The sequence below is a fragment of the Symsagittifera roscoffensis genome, chromosome 3, assembly GCF_963678635.1.
Source record: "Symsagittifera roscoffensis chromosome 3, txSymRosc1.1, whole genome shotgun sequence".
In the NCBI taxonomy this organism is placed as follows: domain Eukaryota; kingdom Metazoa; phylum Xenacoelomorpha; order Acoela; family Convolutidae; genus Symsagittifera; species Symsagittifera roscoffensis.
Genome location: NC_087064.1, coordinates 71,826,066 through 71,850,668, shown reverse-complemented (window position 1 = coordinate 71,850,668; position 24,603 = coordinate 71,826,066). Strand labels below are relative to the sequence as shown.

The 24,603-nt window shown below is 34.9% G+C and overlaps 1 long non-coding RNA gene across 1 annotated transcript; it reads left to right on the top strand.

The window, feature by feature from the left end:
• The first annotated feature begins 23,310 nt into the window (after positions 1–23,310).
• Positions 23,311–24,153, top strand: LOC134842883 (uncharacterized). Its single transcript, XR_010162564.1, has 3 exons — positions 23,311–23,452; positions 23,712–23,839; positions 23,958–24,153. It is a non-coding gene; the product is annotated as an uncharacterized LOC134842883 (long non-coding RNA).
• Positions 24,154–24,603: the final 450 nt, after the last annotated feature.

The following is a 24,603-nucleotide window of genomic DNA, read 5'->3' as shown; positions in this document are numbered from 1 at the left end:
GTGAACAGATTACTCGACATTTTAGAAAAATACAACATTATATCACCATTAAACAAAGAGGAACAACCAAAAGGCAACACATTTATCAACCCTGTTATCATTCTAGCCAAAGGAGAATCATTAAAAATTGTTCTCGATGCTAGATACCTCAACTCACTAATAGATGAATCAAAGTGTAATTGGCCCATTGAACCAATACAAGTTATTTTAACAAAAATAAACGGAAAATACTTTACCACCGCCGATATGAATAGTGCATATAATTAAATGCCATTGGATGAACAATCACGACGCTTAACACAATTTGTTATTGGAAACCAACAATACGAATTCAACCGCTTATTCTATGGAATATCCATAGGACCAGCAGCATTTTCAGCTTTTATGAGCAAAATTTTTCGACCACTAATACTCAAGAAAAATGCAATCACCTATTTAGACGATGTTTTTATGCAATCACAGACAAAAGAGGAAATGTTCAATGTTTTAGAACAATATCACCAAATACTTCAGAACGAAAATCTGAAGGCCGCCCCCGATAAATCACACTTCTTTTTGACAAAAGTTAAATTCTTAGGACATAATATAGAAAGAAAAACAATCACTCCATTGAAATCACGTATAGACGCTACTCAAAAACTCCAACCACCAACAAATAAAAAGAAAATCCAAGAATTCCTTGGAATGTTAAACTTTTTAAGCAAATATGTTTATAAAATGCAATTATATCTACGACCATTCTATAACATACTTGGACAACAAAATAATTTTGAATGGAATACAGAACATCAAGCACGATTTGAAGAAATTAAAAATCTTCTAACTGAACAAATTTCAAACACAATTCCAGATTCAAATCAACCATTTTATGCAATGTGCGATGCTTCGAACTTTGGCATCGGCGCAGCATTATTAAAATCACATAATAGTACAAATAAAATGAACCTCATATCAGCAAATTCTCGATTATTCACTCAAGCAGAGCTACGACTCTCAACTCTAATGAGAGAATGTACAGCCATAATATATACACTAACAGAATATGAATTTCTGATACTTGGATCAAAACATCCCACAGTTCTATTCACAGACCATAAACCAATCATCTTTCTTTTTACACAAAAGTCTAATCCAAACCACCGAGTTTATAGATTTCAACTCATTTTAATGAAATTCCCAAACTTACATATAGTTTGGACCGCAGGAAAAAATCTTGCATTACCAGACACCTTAAGTCGAAATACGCCACCTGAATTACTTACACGTAAAACCACAGTCGAAATACCCAAAAACATAAAATTCTACCTTGCAGAAAATGAAACATCACCCCGATTGGAATGCAAATATGCAGTAAAAACTGACGTTGAACAATCACAAATAAATAATTTACAACATTTCCCACTTTATTTAGATTGTCAAAATAATCACTATGAAGTTGATCTACTTGGAACATCAACTTTTAAACCAATCCCATATTCACAATGGATAAAAAATAACACCCAACAAAAAAGAATAAAACAACACCCGCCTAAAAAAGACCATTTTCCACTAACTGAAAAAGAAAATTTAACTGATAAAATAAACTTATCAGGACCACAAACAAACGATTCAAAATACACAATAAATCAAGTTTTTGACCTCCATGACCCACTTGACACAATACCCTTATCTAAATTAGAAATTGAAAACATTTTTCTCCCCCCAACAGAAACAATTACAATTTCAACACTGAAACAATATCAAAACCTTGACCCAGTAATTCGACAACTGAAATCATGGCACAAATATAAAACTAAACCTATCAAAGCAGATTCAACTATTCTAGGAAACAAAACACTCCTCCGATATTTTCGAAAATTCAATAATACAACAATTAACGAAAACACAGACCTTCTAGAATACAAACTAAATGAATCTACAGTTCCCTGTCTCCCTTTAAGTATGATTCTTATAGCTTTTAATATTTCACATACACAAAATATTAAAGGACACTCTGGATCAGAAAAAACATATTCAAATTTTGTACAAAACTTTTATTTCCCAAATGCACCAATTTGGATAAAAGTACTATGCAATGACTGTATAGTATGTCAACTAAATAAACCTTACCCAAATCAAAAACAAATAGCACAAAAACAAGATTTTAAAGGACAAAGTTTGTACTTTAATCATCGTATCTCATTTGATACCAAAGGACCAATTTCACCCTCATCCGAAGGAAACTCCTACATTATGGTAATTGTTGACGCATTTACACATTATGTAGCACTTAACCCAGTACCACATTGTAACGCTTATTACGCTTACACAACACTCTATGAACACTGGATAGCAAAATTCGGACTACCAGAAATTTTAGTTACAGACAACGGTACAGAATTCATAAATAATGAAATCATCACACTATGTCATTTATATAACATTAAACACAAACCACGTACATCTCACGCACCTTGGACAAACGGCTTAGTCGAAGGTATGAACCGTTCATGACAAGAATATCTCAGATGTATCATCAATGGAAATGATACAAGATATACCGAATGGTCAGCAGATGTAAAACTATTTCCCTTAGCATATAATTCACAAATCACGACAACTTTAGGAATGTCACCATATGAAATGGTTTTTAACCAAAAGCCACGCAAACCAATAATGTTTACAGCAAACTCTCATAAAAACGCACAAGGTTATTGTCAACCAAATAAAGACTCAATTTGTTATAACCTACCATTACATACACACGATGAAGATCATTTTCATCACCCACAAATTCTTAAATTAGCCTCCGGTACACACACCGAATGGATTTTAAACAGAGATAAAAAACACAATGAAATTTACCAAAAGGTAACAAAAAAGTTGTTACAAAGGCAAAATATTAATGAACAAATAAATTCACGCTTTACACCAGCCTCCGATTTAAAAATTGGAACATTTGTTTTAATACCCAATTTTAATACTCAAAAAGGAATTTCAAAAAAGTTACAACCCCTTCGTAAGGGACCATAGCAAATAATTGCAAAACCCACTGATGTCACATATAAAATCACCGACTCAGATAAAAAAGAAATCGTTCAACACCGAAATAACCTATTACCTTATTATCCAAAAGAATACGCACTCCGCGAACTAACTCAATTATATTCTTTTACAGGTTTAAAAGTTATTCAAAATGACCCACATACGGACAACATAACAAAGGAACAAAATGATATTCACCTCGGAAATCAAAATACAAAATCAAACACCACAAAAAACAATACAAAAAATCTCGATCAAAATACATCTCAAAAAGAAAGAAAAAATAGAAAAATGACAGAACAAATAATACCCCAAGAACAAATCGACAAATCAGAACATAGAGAGTCTTCACGACTTAGAAATCAACCACGTAAAAATTATAAAGTATTCATCCCACAATCTAAAATATTAAAGAAAGTTGAATTTCAAAAACAACCTTAATTCTACATTTAATAATCTTTGCACCTCTGAAACATTTTACACTTTCAATTTTCAAGATAACATGCTGACAAACACGCAGCGATTCTAGTTCAAAATTAGCCAATAGGATTCATCCAATCCGTCACCTTCTATAACTTTAACACAAACCAACTAGACGAAAAATATTAAACTCCAGGCATATCTATAACTATAACTCTACGACCTCCAGGTCAAAAATAAGCAAACCACTCCAACTTGACAACTAAAATAAATATCACCATAATATCATAACCCTCCGTTATCTAATAAACCAAAGATCAACAATATTTCCCCAACTCAGACCTGAAATATCCCCCAAACAAATATGTTAAATTAGCCTAAAGTAAAAGAACGACCATTTTATTTAGCCTAAAGTATAAAAATCTCAAAAATACCCCAGATCATTTGACAAATGAAAATAAAGACAAAGAAGACCTCCCGATCACCATAAAAATTGCCCCCAAAAATTTTTTACAAAACTCAACCCACTTGTCAAAAAACTAATAAATAATCCGACCACACTTGAAAATTGCCCCAAACAACAAAAAATATTCGATCACGAAGCCATTTCTTAAATGCTCTTCTATCAAACAGTCACTAAAATTATCACAAACCTCAAACAATTTTTTACGATACTTGAAACTTTCATAATATTTCTTTTTGATATCCTTGAATCTTTTCTAATACTCTTAATCATTTTTTGTAATATTTTTTTAATTTTCTACACTATATTCGAACTATTTCTCCAACTTTCAAAAACCCTTGATTATATCCACAGGTACGATTTATAAAACTTGTCTAAATGATACGAACTATTTTCAGTAGAACTGATATTTTTCTACTATTTGTAATTTTCATAACATTTCTATCATCCCTCATTTTGACCATATGCAAATGTATAAAGAAAGCAATCATCACATTCGCTCTAGCAACAATCCTCCTAATTCTTTTCTTAGAAGAATACTATAATAAACATTAACTTTTTCACTAAAAGAATAGACCAAAAAGCTATCAAAAATTGCTACCCAAAAGTCACAAAGTCAGTCTTCACCGACATCATCCCAAGATAACCCAACAACACCTTCAACTACCCATAATCCTCAAACATCTACACGAATTTCCTTTCAAGATAACCCATACACTTTTGAAGAACGACACGCTCGTTTATCAGAACCACTAGAACCAGTTCAACGACAAGCACCTCTAAGCGAACCAACATATAACTTATACCCAACACTACCACAAGAATTAAGTAGAATAAGAAATCCTAGTCAAAACCAAAATACAGTCGAAATAAATAGACAAATTATACATCCTCGACGAAACAGAAATTTTCAAACTCCCCGAGTTCATTTTGACATACCTCAATCCCCATCACAAAACACTCCAGAAAACCCCATTGGTACATTACCAGAAACCCCTACGCTTCTTTCACAACGTAGCACCTCAAGCCTACCATCAGATTACTTAGGTTCAACACCAACATCTGAACAAATACGTGAAAATCCCTTTAACCCCCCAAACCAGGCATCACGACTACCATATTGGACAACACATTCATTTACACAAGGTGAATTAAATTTAGTCAATGATCCAATAGATATTTCTACGGATACAACAACATCCTCATCACTACCAGAAACATTATCACTACCATCAACACCATCAATAAGCCAGATTTCACCACCACCTTTTAACTTAAATTTTCCAAATAATCTCGACGCCAGATATCGAGAACAATCATCAACAAATATTCCTTTAAGACTAGACTGGAATACATTCACAGCACCTTCACCATTATTTGGACAACACCTAGAAAGTAACCGACTCCACAGTTGGGCACTAAATAGACTACAATACCGACAAGACATTCACGACGATATCCGTGATCACAATATCCAAATACTCCAACAAAACAGTTTACAATTAAAGTTTGAAATCACAGTTAAATTAAACAACATTACTCAACATCCCTACCCATTAAACCCACCAAACATAACAGCCCAATCACTACCACCACCATTTATAACCACTGAAGTAATATATAAATACGACAGATATACCAAAAAGACAATTGGTTACATCACATTTTATAACCCATACTCAGGATTATCATACACATGTATATTCTAAAATTATTAATTTTTCTCCAACTCCTTTTTCTAGTAATCTCAAATCAAAACATAAACCCTTCTCCCCGCACAGGACCCCAAGATTTATTAGTAACACATTACGATTGTGAAGAAAACGAACAAAAAACACTACACAAGTATGCAATAAATCAAGTATCACAGTGCGAAACAGAACCCCAAGCCATAGAAACTACAAATGTAATAGCAACACTTTATTCAAAAGCCCGAGCAACTACAGTTATAGGATATAAATTCACAGCAACATTTTCTGAAAAGAAAGTACATTGTTCACAAGTCTCAAACGGAAATAAAAACCGACTTGACCATGAATCATTCTACCAGAGTAATATAGAACGACTTTTACATCTCAATCCCGAAGATTGTAAAAACGAGTTACTCCGACTAAACATCACAAAAAATAAAAACACAGATAGAAATTTAGTATATTTCCAAGTTTTTTCAGATTCTGTACATCAAGCAGAACTTGAAAGATATCAAGGACATATAAAATTAGATGAAAAATACCCATACAACGGCGCACACGGACGATTAACCTATGACATGCACGATAAACACTGGATACCACACATTGGTATAAATGACCCATCAAACTGCAAAGCAGACACAAAAAATAAAGGATACCAAGAAATAATGTTTTTCGATTGGAAAATACAACTCGAAAAAATACAACTCACACGAGATTTATCAGACAACACAATGATTTATCAAGGAATTAGATTACCTTGTAAAAACGACCAAGGTTATTGCGACCCTACAACCAGAACACAAGCAACAATTGTTTGGTTCCCCGAAGACACATGTACAACATTTCAAGTAGCAAAAATACACGCTCGTATGATAAAATTTCACGAAAAATATTTTATACAATCAATACCATATGAACAAGTAAATCCATTACGAAAAATAAGTTCTAATTTTCGAAACATTCATAATATAGAAAATAAATTAACACGTTTTCAAATATATCAAGAAACAGAACTTGCATGTAAATACAGAAACCCACTTCACAAAACACAATACTCTGAAATATTAGTTGAATACGAAAATGGATTCGACATGACCACTGGAAAAATAAAAGTCGACCCATACGCCACAAGTCATCCCCTAAACGAAGGAACATCATATATACCAGTTAATTTTCAAAAGAATACAGGTCAACCTGGTGGACATTTAAAGCCCCAAGACGATCAAAGCACACGTTTACAAGAACTATCACTAATGAATAGTACATATTTTGGTAATATCCACTATGATATTCACTTAGATATGAAACTAGACTACACGATTAGCCGAATTTTTCAAGAAATGTCACTCTCCGAATTAGAAACATTACACCAACTATGCGAATTAGAAAGAACACAAATATTACAATCACTTGCACTAGCAGTATTAAAAATACCCTACGCAGGATATTTACTATCAGGAAATAGATCAAATTTTTTAGACTATGAAGGAAACATCTTATGGTTTTATACTTGTACTAAAAAAGTATCACCACTATACGTTTTTGAAGATAAACGATGCTATAAAAGAATCCCTATCTTTTATAAGAATAAAGTACATTTCGTTGACACACTTTCACGAAGAACCTATTTCTGGGATACCGCAGTTCCATGTGGATCAGAAAATAGCCACAACGTAGTACAACTAAACCCTGATGAAGATAAATATTACCTTCTCACCCCATATCCCACATTAATGCAATCACTCAAAAAATTTTCACCAGAAAGCATTCGCGCTATCGCTCGAAACCCAAATATAGACTTACAATCAATAGGAATATACTCAAAATCAGATATTCAACATCACATTAGAACACAACAATTCCAGGAATTATTAACACAAATGGACACAATACAAAGACAATCAATTGACCAAAACTTACGCAAACTTGCCGAAACCGCAGGATTTGCAGACATCTATACGCAAGACTATAGCGGATATTTTAAGGACATTAAAGATTATATATATCTAAACGGTGAAAAATACCGTCCCCAAGATATATCACCTATCAATATTTTTAGCTTTGTTACACTTAAGAATGAAATTCTTGATTTTCTAGGATGGCCCTACTACATCTTAGAAAAACTGACTATTTTATACGCAATGTTTAACTTTATTGGATTTCTTTTTTCACTCTTAAAAGGAATCTATAACACATGTGCTATACACACACAAGTCAATAGACAAGCAAGTGTAGCACGCATACTATTTGCAGGATTTTTTGGAATATTTTCTACATCTATAAACAAAATTCTTTTAGACGCACAAATAAAAGAATATAACACAAAAATAGCAACAAGACAGAACACATACGACGAAGAACATAACAATGCAGACACAACACCAACAGCACCACAGTTACCACCCCTACCACATAACCATCCATTATCCCTAGTCCCACGTAATTTTCGAAATTTAGCCATAACACATAATAATTTTAGACCAACCATATCACAAAGTCCCATCCAACATATAATGCCACACCACTCACAAGATGAAAATACTTATGAACAAATTATAGAACAACCCCATACCACCGCTTTTCAGTCTCAAAATAATATTTTTTTAAGCCCACGATGAGCCGACAACTTGGATCCCTACACCGATCAAATTCCCACCCAACCAACCTCACCACTCCAATCCCAATAATACCACTTTTTGCTTTTCCGCCACCCGATTTCCCATCCAGTAATGTAACATCCGGCATGAATTCCGATACTAATTCACACATCTCAGTTTTATACTCCATCTCACAACTCAATAACCCGAATATTGAAACCCCCGATGAATTTGCCGACTCTGAACCATCTCCATCAAATAATTTTCACACCAATTCCTTAAATTTTTCCCAACCCCCTTTTCAACCCATACTACCAAATAACCCTGACCCAACCAATTCTACACCCTCTTATGCTTCCCAAGTCACTCCAACCTACTCCTCACTTCACTCAGACCAATCATCTCATTCTCCAGACACCCCCCGAATCTCCCCAGAACTAGATAATTTCATTACCCTACAACAACAACCCTATCACCTTGACACCCCAACCATAAACCAAATCTCATCCACAATAGATTCATCCAACCATCCTACCCCTACACCCTCTTCAATTTATACTGAATCATTAGCACCATCATCCACAACTACTGAATCTTCACTCAGCACTAATAGAGCTTACCGCACTTTTAAAAGGAAGTTCCCCAACCATCCTTTCCCAGTGAAACCAGGAACAGCCCGTGAATATATCAACCATCCACAACACACTAACACAAAAGAATTTTTAGCTATCACCTTACCCTCATTTCCACAATACACCTTAAACACCCCTCATGACACTAACGAGACACGTAACTTTGTAGACGAATACGTTTTAATGCCTACCCTTCCTTGGACCTCATATTATCATTTTACAAATCCCCTTTGCTTACCTTTATCTAACACTCATATCGATATAGAACGAAATAAGGACATGCTATATCGACTCACTACAACACTAACACCTAGACAATTTACTTACATTGGATATAAAAAATCACTAAAAACACACACTGCACCCCGAGCTAATGAATATACACTAGAATATTACGATCATAACATCATCAGAACTAACCAAGATCAATTCTTAGACGACGATCGCTTCGCTAACCCACAAATCACCGAGAAATTTTTCATTAAAACACCATATGTATTTACACTAAATATCTTCGATCGCAAGTTTGACCACATTATTTCAGAAGCACTAACAGACACGCAAGCCTACGAAAGTTTTAAAGAACGCTTCCAAATATTTTCACTAACCTTTCATTTCCTTGCACCACATGAAAGAGATTTGCACTGCTCACACGATATTATGTTGCGCACTAAACAAACACACACATATACTTATTATCGTTTCATCCAAAATCACTTTGACCTACACACTCCCTCCAGACAACCACACCATCGTTTTCAATTCATCAATTCCAAATACACCTCACCATTCTTTCTTAACTTCACATATTGCATTAAAGATACTAACCTTCATGGTATTCTTCGAAATTATGATCCCATAACCCAAATGTATATCTTTTGTCCCATCACCAAGGCCTTCAACGCAGAAGAATCCCGACCCTTCCTCATCCCACACGAGTTTGTACGGCCTATAGAAATCCCCATTTTAGAATTCATCCATAACACTAAATTCAACCACAAATTATTTAATCTAATCCAAAACACACCTTATGAATTTGCAGTTGGCACTGAAGAACTAACCACCATTAAGGCACTTCAATTGCTTTGGCCACTGCTTCAAACTAAAAATATCATCCGCATCTTAGCCAAATTACTAACAACTTCAGATCTCATCCACGACATCTTCCCCCACGGTTTCTTCCCCGACGACTAACAGGTAAGTATGAATTATACATATTACTAACTAATTTAAATATTAGAAACTCACCATTCTTTATCCATGTTTTCTTTAGAATTTTAGCCTTCATCCTAGATCATCTGAAAAATTCACAAAAGAAAAATAAAAAATAGCAAACTTCTTCAAAACTGTTTAAAACCCTATTAAATTTTTGCACCAACAATTAAATAAATATAATACCAATGCAGTAAATTAATTTATAAATTTTTCCCCCACAAGCAGTAAATCTAATAATGATGAAAATTTGTAACTTAATTTCCCCCAACAACTAGCAGTAAAATTAAAATTCTATGTAGTAAATTAATAAGAAGCAAATACAGTACTAACCTTTTGCTATTTTCATTCACTCGCACAAGAATTCTATCCAAACTCGCACAGCTCGCCCACGAAAAATTGTTTAAAATAATGAATTTCAGTTTCAAGCTTTCACACTCGATAACTCTAACACAAGATAACACGTTTCAAACTTTCCTTTAACCCGGTTGGAAAGGAATTATATACTAAACAAAACTAACCAATGCAGCTTACTAAACACCACAACACATAGCATAACAGCATGACTAAGAAAAGGAAACCAACGGTACCCAAACCGGATTAACCCAGTTTAAAACTGGATAATTTATTCTTTTGAAGACTATTATAAAGTCTAAGAAAGAAATAATAAAACACAAAAAAGTCGAAAGACAAACCCATACCACAAACAATTTGATTTTTGAAAAAAGGACACAACCAACAAAACATAAGAAAAACCACAACAAACCCAACATAAAACGTTGTCACATAACAGGACCTCTCACAAAAACCGCATGCAATCATACTCCCACTCCTGGCCTAACCCACCAGGAAGGACGTCCTGAGCATGCTCTATAGCCGGCCTAACCCACCGCGCTACATCCACGCTTTGTGACCATACTCCTATTTTTAATAAGAGATACTCAAGGGTGAGTAACTCTTCAAAATAACTGAACTAAAACAAAAAGCTTTTGTGAAAACAACTAACTAAAATCATAATTAAAAAATATTAAACTAATAAAAATTTTATAAAATGTAAATTACATTATGCAATACATAGATCAGAATACAACACCAAGGACGAACATCCAAAGACAAAACGACCCTACTACACTCGAGAAAGAATGGCCAACTGCAATCAATATGCCGCCCACAATCACAACTCAAAGGATTTAGAGCACGACTTGACTTCGCAGAAAATGACTTCATTGAACTAGACCAATGACCACCTCGATGTTCAAGTATACGTACAGATCCGAGTAACCAGGCATCCCCTCCACGCACAATCTCCACGCCATTCCCAAACAAGGTCAAACACAAAGAAGTTCTCACCAATGAAACAGAAAAACCTGACATAGCCAACCATTCTGAAATCAGATTTGAGTTTGTTGCGAAAACCCAGTCGTTGTCTTGAGAAGACACAACGATTGAATCTGGGACTTCTCTAATAAGAAAACCCAGAAGAAATAAGATGTTCGCCAAATACCAACGTCCATCATCCATCTTTTGAATTGCAGAAAGATTATTCTAAAAAACTCTGTAAAACCCGGATGGGTGGAACCTGATCTAAACTACATTTTATGATTGGATAAATTAGATATTTTACCAATGTAAAGTATTTAATATTAACCAATCATGATCCATCTAACTAACAATCCACTTATTTGTAAGTGCTGAAATTACTTGTAATTTCAGCACCAGAGAGATTTGAATTTAACTTAGAAATTAGTTGAACTCTCCCGAGTACTTCAGCAGCCGCAATAAACCAGTATACCCTAGATCTATTGAGCCTAGCAGAGACTAGTTAAACAACCTGAGACTAGACAGTATAAGAGTAAGATTAGGATCGGTATTAGGTTAAGAAGTTGGACGAACCTATCCGGCCGAAAATAAGATAGCGTGACGAGCAGACGGTGTACCCTATCCGAAATTACTCTATGAGTTATACCCATCGGTCCTAACTCACAACAGTAAAAACTCCATTGGTTGCATGCTTGCGGAGACCTTGATGCGATAAATTTGTAGTAAAAGTGCTTAACATACGCTAATGAGTTGTTAAGTATTTGTTTAAAAATTGTAAAAACTTCGATATTTATAAAACATTGACTATTTAAAAGGTTTGTGTAGTTACTACTTTGAAGTTTTCATTGTTTAGTGCTTGTAAAAGTGTTCATAGAGTAGTGCGTTTTTAAGCAGATAATGGGGGTTGATATATTAAGAATTAAGGTTTTCTACTGTTTTTTTGATGATTTCAGAAAATAAATTGATAACTGATCTGAAAAAGATAAACAAAACAAAATATAAACCACTTTTGAATGATAAAACTTTTATAAACTCCAATGGGTCCTTTGAATATCTGCTTGTCAAAAATTATCGAAAAAGAAACACTCTTAACAATCATATCGAAGAAGACACAAGTTTAAGAAACACCAATTCAAATTTAAAGGTTCAATTCATGAAACAATCATGTAAATCAAGACTGATCCACGAAATCTAGAAGACCAAGAAGAACCATTAAAAAAATTTCTTTTTACGACAAGTTTGTGGTGTTTGGATAACTAAAGAAAATAATATCTTAGGAAGGTTGAATGGTCAATTTTAAAATTAGTAGGCAAAAAAATAAAGAAACTTTCTAGGCTAAAAATTAGTTGTTAATGCCGTTAAAACTCAAAAACTTGAAAAACTTGAAAACCTACAATCCATTGGGGAAAATGTTTGCAGACAACCACACCATCGTTTTCAATTCATCAATTCCAAATACACCTCACCATTCTTTCTTAACTTCACATATTGCATTAAAGATACTAACCTTCATGGTATTCTTCGAAATTATGATCCCATAACCCAAATGTATATCTTTTGTCCCATCACCAAGGCCTTCAACGCAGAAGAATCCCGACCCTTCCTCATCCCACACGAGTTTGTACGGCCTATAGAAATCCCCATTTTAGAATTCATCCATAACACTAAATTCAACCACAAATTATTTAATCTAATCCAAAACACACCTTATGAATTTGCAGTTGGCACTGAAGAACTAACCACCATTAAGGCACTTCAATTGCTTTGGCCACTGCTTCAAACTAAAAATATCATCCGCATCTTAGCCAAATTACTAACAACTTCAGATCTCATCCACGACATCTTCCCCCACGGTTTCTTCCCCGACGACTAACAGGTAAGTATGAATTATACATATTACTAACTAATTTAAATATTAGAAACTCACCATTCTTTATCCATGTTTTCTTTAGAATTTTAGCCTTCATCCTAGATCATCTGAAAAATTCACAAAAGAAAAATAAAAAATAGCAAACTTCTTCAAAACTGTTTAAAACCCTATTAAATTTTTGCACCAACAATTAAATAAATATAATACCAATGCAGTAAATTAATTTATAAATTTTTCCCCCACAAGCAGTAAATCTAATAATGATGAAAATTTGTAACTTAATTTCCCCCAACAACTAGCAGTAAAATTAAAATTCTATGTAGTAAATTAATAAGAAGCAAATACAGTACTAACCTTTTGCTATTTTCATTCACTCGCACAAGAATTCTATCCAAACTCGCACAGCTCGCCCACGAAAAATTGTTTAAAATAATGAATTTCAGTTTCAAGCTTTCACACTCGATAACTCTAACACAAGATAACACGTTTCAAACTTTCCTTTAACCCGGTTGGAAAGGAATTATATACTAAACAAAACTAACCAATGCAGCTTACTAAACACCACAACACATAGCATAACAGCATGACTAAGAAAAGGAAACCAACGGTACCCAAACCGGATTAACCCAGTTTAAAACTGGATAATTTATTCTTTTGAAGACTATTATAAAGTCTAAGAAAGAAATAATAAAACACAAAAAAGTCGAAAGACAAACCCATACCACAAACAATTTGATTTTTGAAAAAAGGACACAACCAACAAAACATAAGAAAAACCACAACAAACCCAACATAAAACGTTGTCACATAACAGGACCTCTCACAAAAACCGCATGCAATCATACTCCCACTCCTGGCCTAACCCACCAGGAAGGACGTCCTGAGCATGCTCTATAGCCGGCCTAACCCACCGCGCTACATCCACGCTTTGTGACCATGCTCCTATTTTTAATAAGAGATACTCAAGGGTGAGTAACTCTTCAAAATAACTGAACTAAAACAAAAAGCTTTTGTGAAAACAACTAACTAAAATCATAATTAAAAAATATTAAACTAATAAAAATTTTATAAAATGTAAATTACATTATGCAATACATAGATCAGAATACAACACCAAGGACGAACATCCAAAGACAAAACGACCCTACTACACTCGAGAAAGAATGGCCAACTGCAATCAATATGCCGCCCACAATCACAACTCAAAGGATTTAGAGCACGACTTGACTTCGCAGAAAATGACTTCATTGAACTAGACCAATGACCACCTCGATGTTCAAGTATACGTACAGATCCGAGTAACCAGGCATCCCCTCCACGCACAATCTCCACGCCATTCCCAAACAAGGTCAAACACAAAGAAGTTCTCACCAATGAAACAGAAAAACCTGACATAGCCAACCATTCTGAAATCAGATTTGAGTTTGTTGCGAAAACCCAGTCGTTGTCTTGAGAAGACACAACGATTGAATCTGGGACTTCTCTAATAAGAAAACCCAGAAGAAATAAGATGTTCGCCAAATACCAACGTCCATCATCCATCTTTTGAATTGCAGAAAGATTATTCTAAAAAACTCTGTAAAACCCGGATGGGTGGAACCTGATCTAAACTACATTTTATGATTGGATAAATTAGATATTTTACCAATGTAAAGTATTTAATATTAACCAATCATGATCCATCTAACTAACAATCCACTTATTTGTAAGTGCTGAAATTACTTGTAATTTCAGCACCAGAGAGATTTGAATTTAACTTAGAAATTAGTTGAACTCTCCCGAGTACTTCAGCAGCCGCAATAAACCAGTATACCCTAGATCTATTGAGCCTAGCAGAGACTAGTTAAACAACCTGAGACTAGACAGTATAAGAGTAAGATTAGGATCGGTATTAGGTTAAGAAGTTGGACGAACCTATCCGGCCGAAAATAAGATAGCGTGACGAGCAGACGGTGTACCCTATCCGAAATTACTCTATGAGTTATACCCATCGGTCCTAACTCACAACAGTAAAAACTCCATTGGTTGCATGCTTGCGGAGACCTTGATGCGATAAATTTGTAGTAAAAGTGCTTAACATACGCTAATGAGTTGTTAAGTATTTGTTTAAAAATTGTAAAAACTTCGATATTTATAAAACATTGACTATTTAAAAGGTTTGTGTAGTTACTACTTTGAAGTTTTCATTGTTTAGTGCTTGTAAAAGTGTTCATAGAGTAGTGCGTTTTTAAGCAGATAATGGGGGTTGATATATTAAGAATTAAGGTTTTCTACTGTTTTTTTGATGATTTCAGAAAATAAATTGATAACTGATCTGAAAAAGATAAACAAAACAAAATATAAACCACTTTTGAATGATAAAACTTTTATAAACTCCAATGGGTCCTTTGAATATCTGCTTGTCAAAAATTATCGAAAAAGAAACACTCTTAACAATCATATCGAAGAAGACACAAGTTTAAGAAACACCAATTCAAATTTAAAGGTTCAATTCATGAAACAATCATGTAAATCAAGACTGATCCACGAAATCTAGAAGACCAAGAAGAACCATTAAAAAAATTTCTTTTTACGACAAGTTTGTGGTGTTTGGATAACTAAAGAAAATAATATCTTAGGAAGGTTGAATGGTCAATTTTAAAATTAGTAGGTAAAAAAATAAAGAAACTTTCTAGGCTAAAAATTAGTTGTTAATGCCGTTAAAACTCAAAAACTTGAAAAACTTGAAAACCTACAATCCATTGGGGAAAATGTTTGCATGAAAGAGAACTAACTGCTAAATTACAAGTTAAAAAAATTGTTTTTGTCACGGCAAAATTACAATGTTCAAAAGTGTTTGCGAGAAAGTTTTGTGCAGAAGGAGATCTTTACAAAAACCATAAAGGGCAGTTAGTTCTAATTTGCTATGGAAACTCATTTTCAATACTAATAGATTTCGGGATTATTGTTTGAAAACTGTTTGATGTAGTGTTAATCAACTGCTAGCATTAGTGGTACTTTTAAGAGCGAAGGCAGTTTTGGTTGTTATATGACCACAGTTCACTTTTGCTTGATCAAAAGTTAGCATTGAGAAACTAAAAAGAAGAAGCTGGCCGAGTTGCGGATCAACAATTAAGCAGCACACTCCACGAATGAGTGTGGGAACCCGAGTCGAGATTTTTTACCTAATTTGAAGCAAGATTTGAGCGGTTTTTTGAGCGTTTTTTTTTTAAATCGCTCAAAAACCGCTCATTTTGAAGCACGATTTTGAGCGCAATCGTCTAAAAAACCGCTCAAATCTTGCTTCGAAAGAGGCGAACACTCTCAAATTGGTATCCCTTCTCGAGAAGACAGCGGGCATGGAAGATTCTCTAACAAAACCGTCGAGCAATTTCTTTAACGTTCCAAAATTTTTAACCGTCTGGTAAGTCGCGCCGTCTCCGCCTTGGTCTGAAAAGTCGCGCCGTCTCCACCCTGGTCTGGAAAGTCGCACCGTATCCACCTCAATTGCGAGGAACATAATCTTGGTTGCGCCGTTTCCACCTCGGTCTGAAAAGTAGCGCCGTCTCCGCATTGATCTGAAAGGTCGCCCGTCCCCGCATCGGTCTAAAAAATTGCGCCGTCTCCTCGTTGGTCTGAAAAGTCGCGCTGCCTCCGCATTGGTCTGAAAAGACGCCCGTCCTCGCATTGGTCTGGAAAGATGCACCGTATCCACCTCAGTCGCGAGGAATAAAATATTGGTCGCGCCGTCTCCACCTCGGTCTGGAAAGTCGCACCGTCTCCGTATTGGTCTGGAAAATTGAGCCGTCTCCGCCTTGGTCTGAAAAGTTGCACCAAATCCACCTCAGTCGCGAGGAAAACAATCTTGGTCGCGCCGTCTCCACCTCGGTCTGGAAAGTCGCGCCGTATCCACCTCAGTCGCGAGGAATACTATTTTGGTCGCGCCGTCTCCACTTCGGTCTGGAAAGTCGCGCTGTATCCACCTCAGTCGCGAGGAATATAATCTTGGTCGCGCCGTCTCCACCTCAGTCTGGAAAGTCGCACTGTATCCACCTCAGTCGCGAGGAACTTAATTCTGGTCGCGCCATCTCCACTTCGGTCTGGAAAGTAGCGCCGTCTCCACCTCGGTCGCGAAATCCCTGAAAAACCTGAGGGCGAACCGTTTCCCGAGTCGCACCGTATCCACCAGGGTCGAGAAATCCCTGAAAAACTTTCTTTAAGTTGCGCCGTCTCCATGTTGGTCTGGAAAGTCGCGCAGTCTTTATCTTGTTCTGGAAAGTCTGGAAACAGCTAGGTTTGGTCACGCCGATAACGCCATTTCCTGACTCGCAGGGTCGCGCCATATCCGCCTAGGTCGCGAAAGTCGCGCCTTAGTTTTTCGGTCGCGAAAGTCTGGAAATGGCAACTCTTGGTCGCGAGAGTCTGGACATACCAAATATGAGTAGCGATGTTTTGGTCGCGCCACCTCTGCTTCGGCGCGATAGTCGCAACGGATCATCATGGTCGCAAAAGTCTGGAAATGCCATGTTTTGGTCGCCAAAGCCTGGACATGCCTAATTTTGGTCTGGAAAGTCTGGAAATGCCAAAGATTTGTCGCGAAAGTATGGACATGAGTTTGGGACCTCGACCCGGGAAGACCGCTCAAAAACCGCTCAAAAACCGCTCAAAAACCGCTCAAATCTTGCTTGAAAAACCGTTCAAAAATCACCGCAAGAAATGAGCGGGTTTTGAGCGGTTTTTTAAGCAAGATTTGAGCGGTTTGAGCGGTTTTTCCAAAAAAAACCGCCCAAACCGCCCAAACCGCTCAAACCGCTCAAATCTTGCTAAAAAACCGCTCAAACCGCTCATATCTTGAGCGGTTTTTGAGCGGGATCTCGACCCGGGAAAGGTTTGGGGCGAAATTTATCCCAGAATTCACAACGGTTGGAGAGTATGCCAAAACTGAAACCCACTTTTGTTTCAAGGATTATGCCCAACTCAATGCAGCTCCTCACAGGCCAACTTTGTCGTCGCCAGCTAAACAGAGTCTAAGAGGCTCCAGTTCAGTTTCCCACCTATAGCACAGAAGAGATCCGAAACAGAACTCTTAGTCATGTCACGCGGCCTTCTATGTTCGAATTTTCAATCGGTCCCTTGAAACATTCATCAGGAAGCTCTCCAAGCCGACTGGAATTGGCGCGAAAAGTTGAAAAGAGAAATGTGTGTTTAGGTAATTTATTTTGTGCTTCAACTTTACCAATTGTCCAAGAGTTTTTCTAACATGTTTATGGCTTGGTTTTCTGACGTTATTGCTACTGAGTATACTTCTGAAAAACTTCGAAGGAATCAAAAGAAAGAGTCAACCCTTGCTAAACAGTGTTTTTTTTGCCAAATCTTAGATGAATATTGATATGTTCTTAGGATCTATATCTGTAGTATGAAACGAAAAAGTAATTGTATCAGTCCATTTTTCCAAGGGTGCGGCATTTAGGTCATGTCGAGTTGGTTCATTTTCTGGAAATTCCGACATACTGCTTTTGACAAAGAGAAACAACTGCAAGATGTTGACTCAGATTTTGTTTTCATAATTTGACCAGAAGATTAATATTTTGGTGCATTCTTAAGTCAAACGTTTTGGCGAAGAGTGGTACACGTTAGTATACCGTATTTTTAACATTCAAATTAGCAATTAGTTCATTGATGAAAAAAAAACTTTCCCTTATGAAATGTAGGTTTTCAAATTTGTGGAGTTTCGATGATAGTTAGATTTTTGTTGTTTTTTGAGCTAACTGTTTCACAATTTTGTATGAGGATCGTTTTTTATTTACTTATGTTTTTCAACCGATTCTTTTCCCCAACGATTGTCGCTAGCATAAATTTTGTTAAGGTCAAGTTTTTTTTATATGTAAATGTTTAAATTTGACTAACACTCGACTCCAATCTTTTTCAAGACGACAGACTTATCGAGGACGCCAAGCTCAATGTGGACGCCAGAAGCGAAGAGTCACAAAAGACAACGCCATTGAGTTGTGCCGGAGTCGCCTTCTCCTCCAAGAAATCAAAGAGGCCATCATTTCAACCAAATACTAATATGGAAGAAAACTGAGAAGTTAATTTTCAACCGAGAAATTATCTTAATTTTTTGCATTGTATGCAAGGGTCGATTGTTACAAAACTTGACATGGAATTCAGGTCTGAATTTCTGCCGATACCTAATTTCGGATCTTAGCAGTAGGTGAAATTGTTGCAAAAGATCTTTCAGATAAGGACGCACCATACAGGACTTGTGTCATCAGGAGTAAAAGTTTTATGAGCGAATGCACTTTTTGTTGTGATATCACTCCTACTTCTTCAGGCTTGATCAAAAAAATTGAGGGAAACAGAATATAGCAATAATTTTCGTTTTTTGATTTGCATCAATTGATGTATTCCACTGTTACTTTAGTTTTTAAAATGTCTGGGGAAAACTAGATTTTTCATTTTGTCCAAATTAGTGTCATACTTTGAAATTGTGATGTAACTTGACGATATGTGAATTTTTCCTGAGACAGCTTACATCATGACTCCAGAAGTAAATTAAATTCATGAATGCTCTAAAATTAATTGCTGTTGAATAACCTGACAAGACTCCAAAATATTCTAAAAAAATTTTTACAATTGTTTTGTTCCCCGTCTTGTTTTATTTGTTTTATTTTTGTACGGTTTTATTCAAATAATGGATACCTTTTTTCTAATTGATATCCGTAAACTGGAAAGTCACACACGTCAGAACATTGAGACAAAAATGTTGCCAACTTTGAAATGTGTGGCGCCTATTAGGGTTTTCGCCGTTAAATGCTAATGTCTTTCAATCAGTTTTGGAAGTTCTGAAGAATGCATTTTCATTTAATGTTTGAAGGTGCCTTAATTGTTACCAATATTGATTTGGTGTTTAATAAAATGTATGTTTGACGGCCTTTCATTAAATTTTTGTTCCCGAGGGGATTTGATTTAGATAAGGATACATTTATTGTTTTTTTTTGCATTTTGTTTTTGTAAAAACTTATATCTTTCAAGATTATAATTTATAGAATTTTCTTTTGTATGATAGAGCGATCTCCAATAATTTTCCTGGTAAATCTTTTGAAAATTGTTTTGTCTAATGTGGACATACACAAAAATTTCCTTTCAGAAAACTCCTATGTACACTGAAAATGTCCTTGTTACCGTTTTCTATGATTTCTATAACCTATGGTATATCTTGTTGTGTGACAATATTGAAAAAATATGATATCAAGCCAAATAATTTTTTACTCCTTGGGTAAAAACAAAGACTCTGGTAGTTTGTTGGTATTTATAATTTACTTATCAAATTTTTTAATCTTTTTTTTAATTCACAATTTTTGTGTAGTCATTTTTTTGCTGTCGAATTGCAGTTAGCTGGGTTTTCGTCTAAGATCTACGAGCTCTATGTTTTGATCTCGCGGGAGCTGAGTTTTGATCTCGCGAGGGCAAAGAATTCTATTTTATTTATCGTTCTTTTATCATCATATTTATATTTGAATTTTGTCATTGACAATCTACCAATCTAGTGCGGTACTTAGGTTACGTATAAAAATTTTGATAAGGTTCTTTGATAAGGTTGATAAGGTTGTTTTCATTTTCTATGCTGCTCTTGTACTTATCTTCATCATCGGTGAACTTTTTTCGATAGTTTTTGGTTGATTTGATTCGAACATGTAGGCAATAATGATAATAATTAAAGCAGAATAGTTTTTCAGTGATTATATATTCTGAAAAATTTATGCAATGTTTAGTTAAGGAATAAGTTTTTCTCATATTTTGAGTTGCTTGTCAGCTTTTTTTTCTATGTTACAAAAAATATATAAAAATAATTTTTTAACACATTTGAATAAGAACTTCGTTTTTTTTCTGAAATGGAACTAAATTATGTGGGTTATTTTTGTTTTACTGTGTATCTATCACCCGGGTAGTTCGTTTGAAAATTGATTATGAATCCTGTCTTTTGGCGCCGGCATTTTTTTTTTATAAAAAGCGTTTTATTTCGTCGCGCTGTTTGTAATACTCCATACAGTTTTTTTGTTACTTTGTTTCCTACTATAAGCTTCAATTTTGAAAACAAAATAATAATACAAGGTGTGCTGTCATTAATCTCTGATTAATTTGCCTGCCACAGCTTACGTTAATGTTTTTTTTCACTGAGGTATAAAAGTAGTTTTTTAAATAGCCTAAACGTTTAAAAATAATAATCTTTTTAAGTACACTAAATAGTCCTTAGTGTTACCTAATGTGTTCAAGCAATATTGACTTTTTGATATTTTTATTAGACATGGGAATTTGTTGGCTCCTGAAACCTTAATCTGAAACCTCAAGGCCTATGAGTTGGCTTTCAATATAACTTTGTTAGAATGAAACTGTGATTTACAGCCTACGATTAGAATTTTGATCTTTGAAACTTGAAATCTGAAAACAAAAATTTGTCATGAAACCTTGTTTTAGGAGCCAAGTGTTGGTGTTCAAACCGAAACACTGGACGCTAGGCTTGTTAGCCGTTTTTAAACGTTAAGGAGAGGGGGTGAGGTACAAGGGGATGAATAAAATGGGTTATAGCAGATAATAATCGATTATAATTAGTTTTTTAAGATCGAAAAGAATCGACTAAAACCCCCCAAAAACCAATTCTCACAGTAAACTGGGTCTTGAAAATCGAGTATTTTGCTTAGCAATTTTGCAGATATAAATCATAATAATCTATTACTTTCCATGAAACTCTAGTTCAGATGGTTCTCAGCTTTGTGACTACCCTGGTCGAGCTCCATAGACCAAAACTGCTAATCATACAATTCAATAAACTAAGTCTGTGAAAAAATACTAGTCATACATTTTTAATACATTTGAATAGTGTAATTGAATTTTCAAATAATTTTTTTCTTGTTTTGGCATAAAAATCGGTGTATCCTAATAAATACGAAAAGAAATTCTGTCAAAAAAAAATGCTTACCATACAATTTTCATTTATGAAAAATCACTAATAATATACCTTTCATGCAATTTCCTGTACTTATGGAATTGCATGAAAAGTGTATGAGTAGCATTTTTCCATATATGAAAATTGTATGATTGCATTTTTGGTCAACCCTGGCATTTTTTTAGGATTCCTAATTTTTTTGTGTAATTTTTACTGAGAAATATCAAATCGGCGCCAACTTTTTGAAGCCACCTAACAAAAAGGTTACGAGACTTTTCATTTTTCAGCGCAAAAACCTGAGTGTTCCGACCTACTTGGTTCTGAATAATAGATGTTGGCAGAGAAAGGTTTTACAAGCCAAAAAGTTTGGTCTTCAAGTATCAAGTTTCAAATTTTGATCAATAGTAAATTAATACGCCCCAGTATCTTGCTTCAAGTCGTAGTGCGTAATAGTTTGCTACGGATAACTCAATCACATTGTGTTTTCAGCATCATAAATAAGACTTTTTAGTGCGCATAATTTTTCCAAGTTGACCATTTAAATTTTGTGTTTCAGGACGCTCTGATAGTAACAGTAATCGGAATCTTTTCTATTTCACAGCCCAAAACAGAGTTCTAGTTTTTGTATAGAGCTCTAGTTTCTGTATAGAATCCTTCCCTTTGTTGGCAAAATGTTAACAAGTTGGCACAACTGCAGCGTTATAATGCCATTTGTTTGTCTTTCATTTGACTAAAAAATAATTCATTTGACTATTTTGAGCTCAAAGTTTGATTACTCCGAATTCAATATGAATAGTTTTGAAAGTTATGAGGCTGATCTTTAATTATAGGTCCAATGAATGATGGAATTTTTGGGGTTTCCCCAAATTTTTATCACACTAAAAAGGGTAACGAATCCCAAAGAGATGTGCATCTTAGCTTCACATGCCTATTTTTTGTATTTTCATAAACAATCTTGTCGTTTTTGTATCAAACTTGGTTGAGTCAGCACAACAAGCCATGAAAAAAAGCCAGAAACGACGAACAGCATAACAAAAGCGCCAAAATATCTACTTCTTATCCAAATATGGTTGTTGGTTTCATAATTAGACAATTCTTGTATATCTGAGAAATGAAATGAATACTTTTTACACATACTGTCGCCAAGTTAGAGCTAAAAAAGCACATTACTAAAACTAACTGTTTTTATATACCATTTTTTTCAGTAAAACATTCATTTTAGAACCACAGTAGAGATCAGAAGCAACATATTTGACTAAAAATCTCTCCGAATTTTAAGAAAAAATAGAAACAGGTGTGTTTTATTAACTTGTTTATTTTTTTTTTCAGTTTTATTACTTGAAAACTTAGTTTACTTTTTCCATTAAAAATGTGTCAAATTATGAGTATCTTCACGAGCTGAAAAAGCAACCTATAATGTCAGAAATAAAATGACACTCTACAATAACTTTGCAAAAAAACTCAATTTTTTTAATAACCACCAAAACCGGCGATAGCTTTTCAAATTGAAAAAAATAATGTCAAGCAAAAGATTTTATTATATTTCCATTTAGAACTGTATCAACATGCCGGATGAAAACAAAAAAACTCCAACGACCACAGATGCGGCCGCCAGAATCCAGAGCAGCGAGGCCACAAAAAGCGGAACCGGCCAAGTGGAATCGGGAAAATTTGCCTCCAGGTTGATCAGCGCATATTTAATGTTTACAATTAAACTTCAAAGAAGTCACCTTACAAAAAATTGCTGGCATATTTTGATGTGAAAATTTTGTTTACTAATCTTGTCATATTCTTTTTAGGGCGGAAAGAGCTGCTGACAACAATGTGAATAAAGGAATAACTGAGCACCAGGGCGGCAAAAAGTGATAGTCGCGAGGACAAATGGAGTGAACTTCAATAACTCAGTGGCTATGAGCTCATTATGCAATGTATACTCAAATAGAAATATCAATAAAACTGAATCCTAGTCGTAAAAGTTTGATTGGCTGACTGAATTTACTCACAAACAAATTTACAGCTGTATTTTTTAAGAAAATAACCTAGAAATATGTTTTGAACGAATTGTGAAGGAAATTTGGGCTCTGATGTCATTTTCTTTCACACAAACCAGACACCAAAATTAGACATAAGATGCGGTTGAGCGGTTTAAAGTTTTAAAATCATGTCAAACGTGATTCGGACTGCAATTAAATGACCTGTTTTTTCGTCGACCATTTTTTTTTACTGTGTTTTTGATTTTCAGCCATTTTAAAGAGTTTTGCCTTTATCTTAGTGGTTTGAAAAACTTTTTAAAAAACTGTGAGAAAACATGAGTTGGACAAGTGGAACATTTCAGTCTACTCAAGCTATTTTCGCTCAAGACCAGCCCCAAAGTAGCCGAGCAACCTGTCCCTACCCCGCAAAAAGAAAAGCAAGAAAAATTCTTGTTCAAAGAGTTGGTCCGCA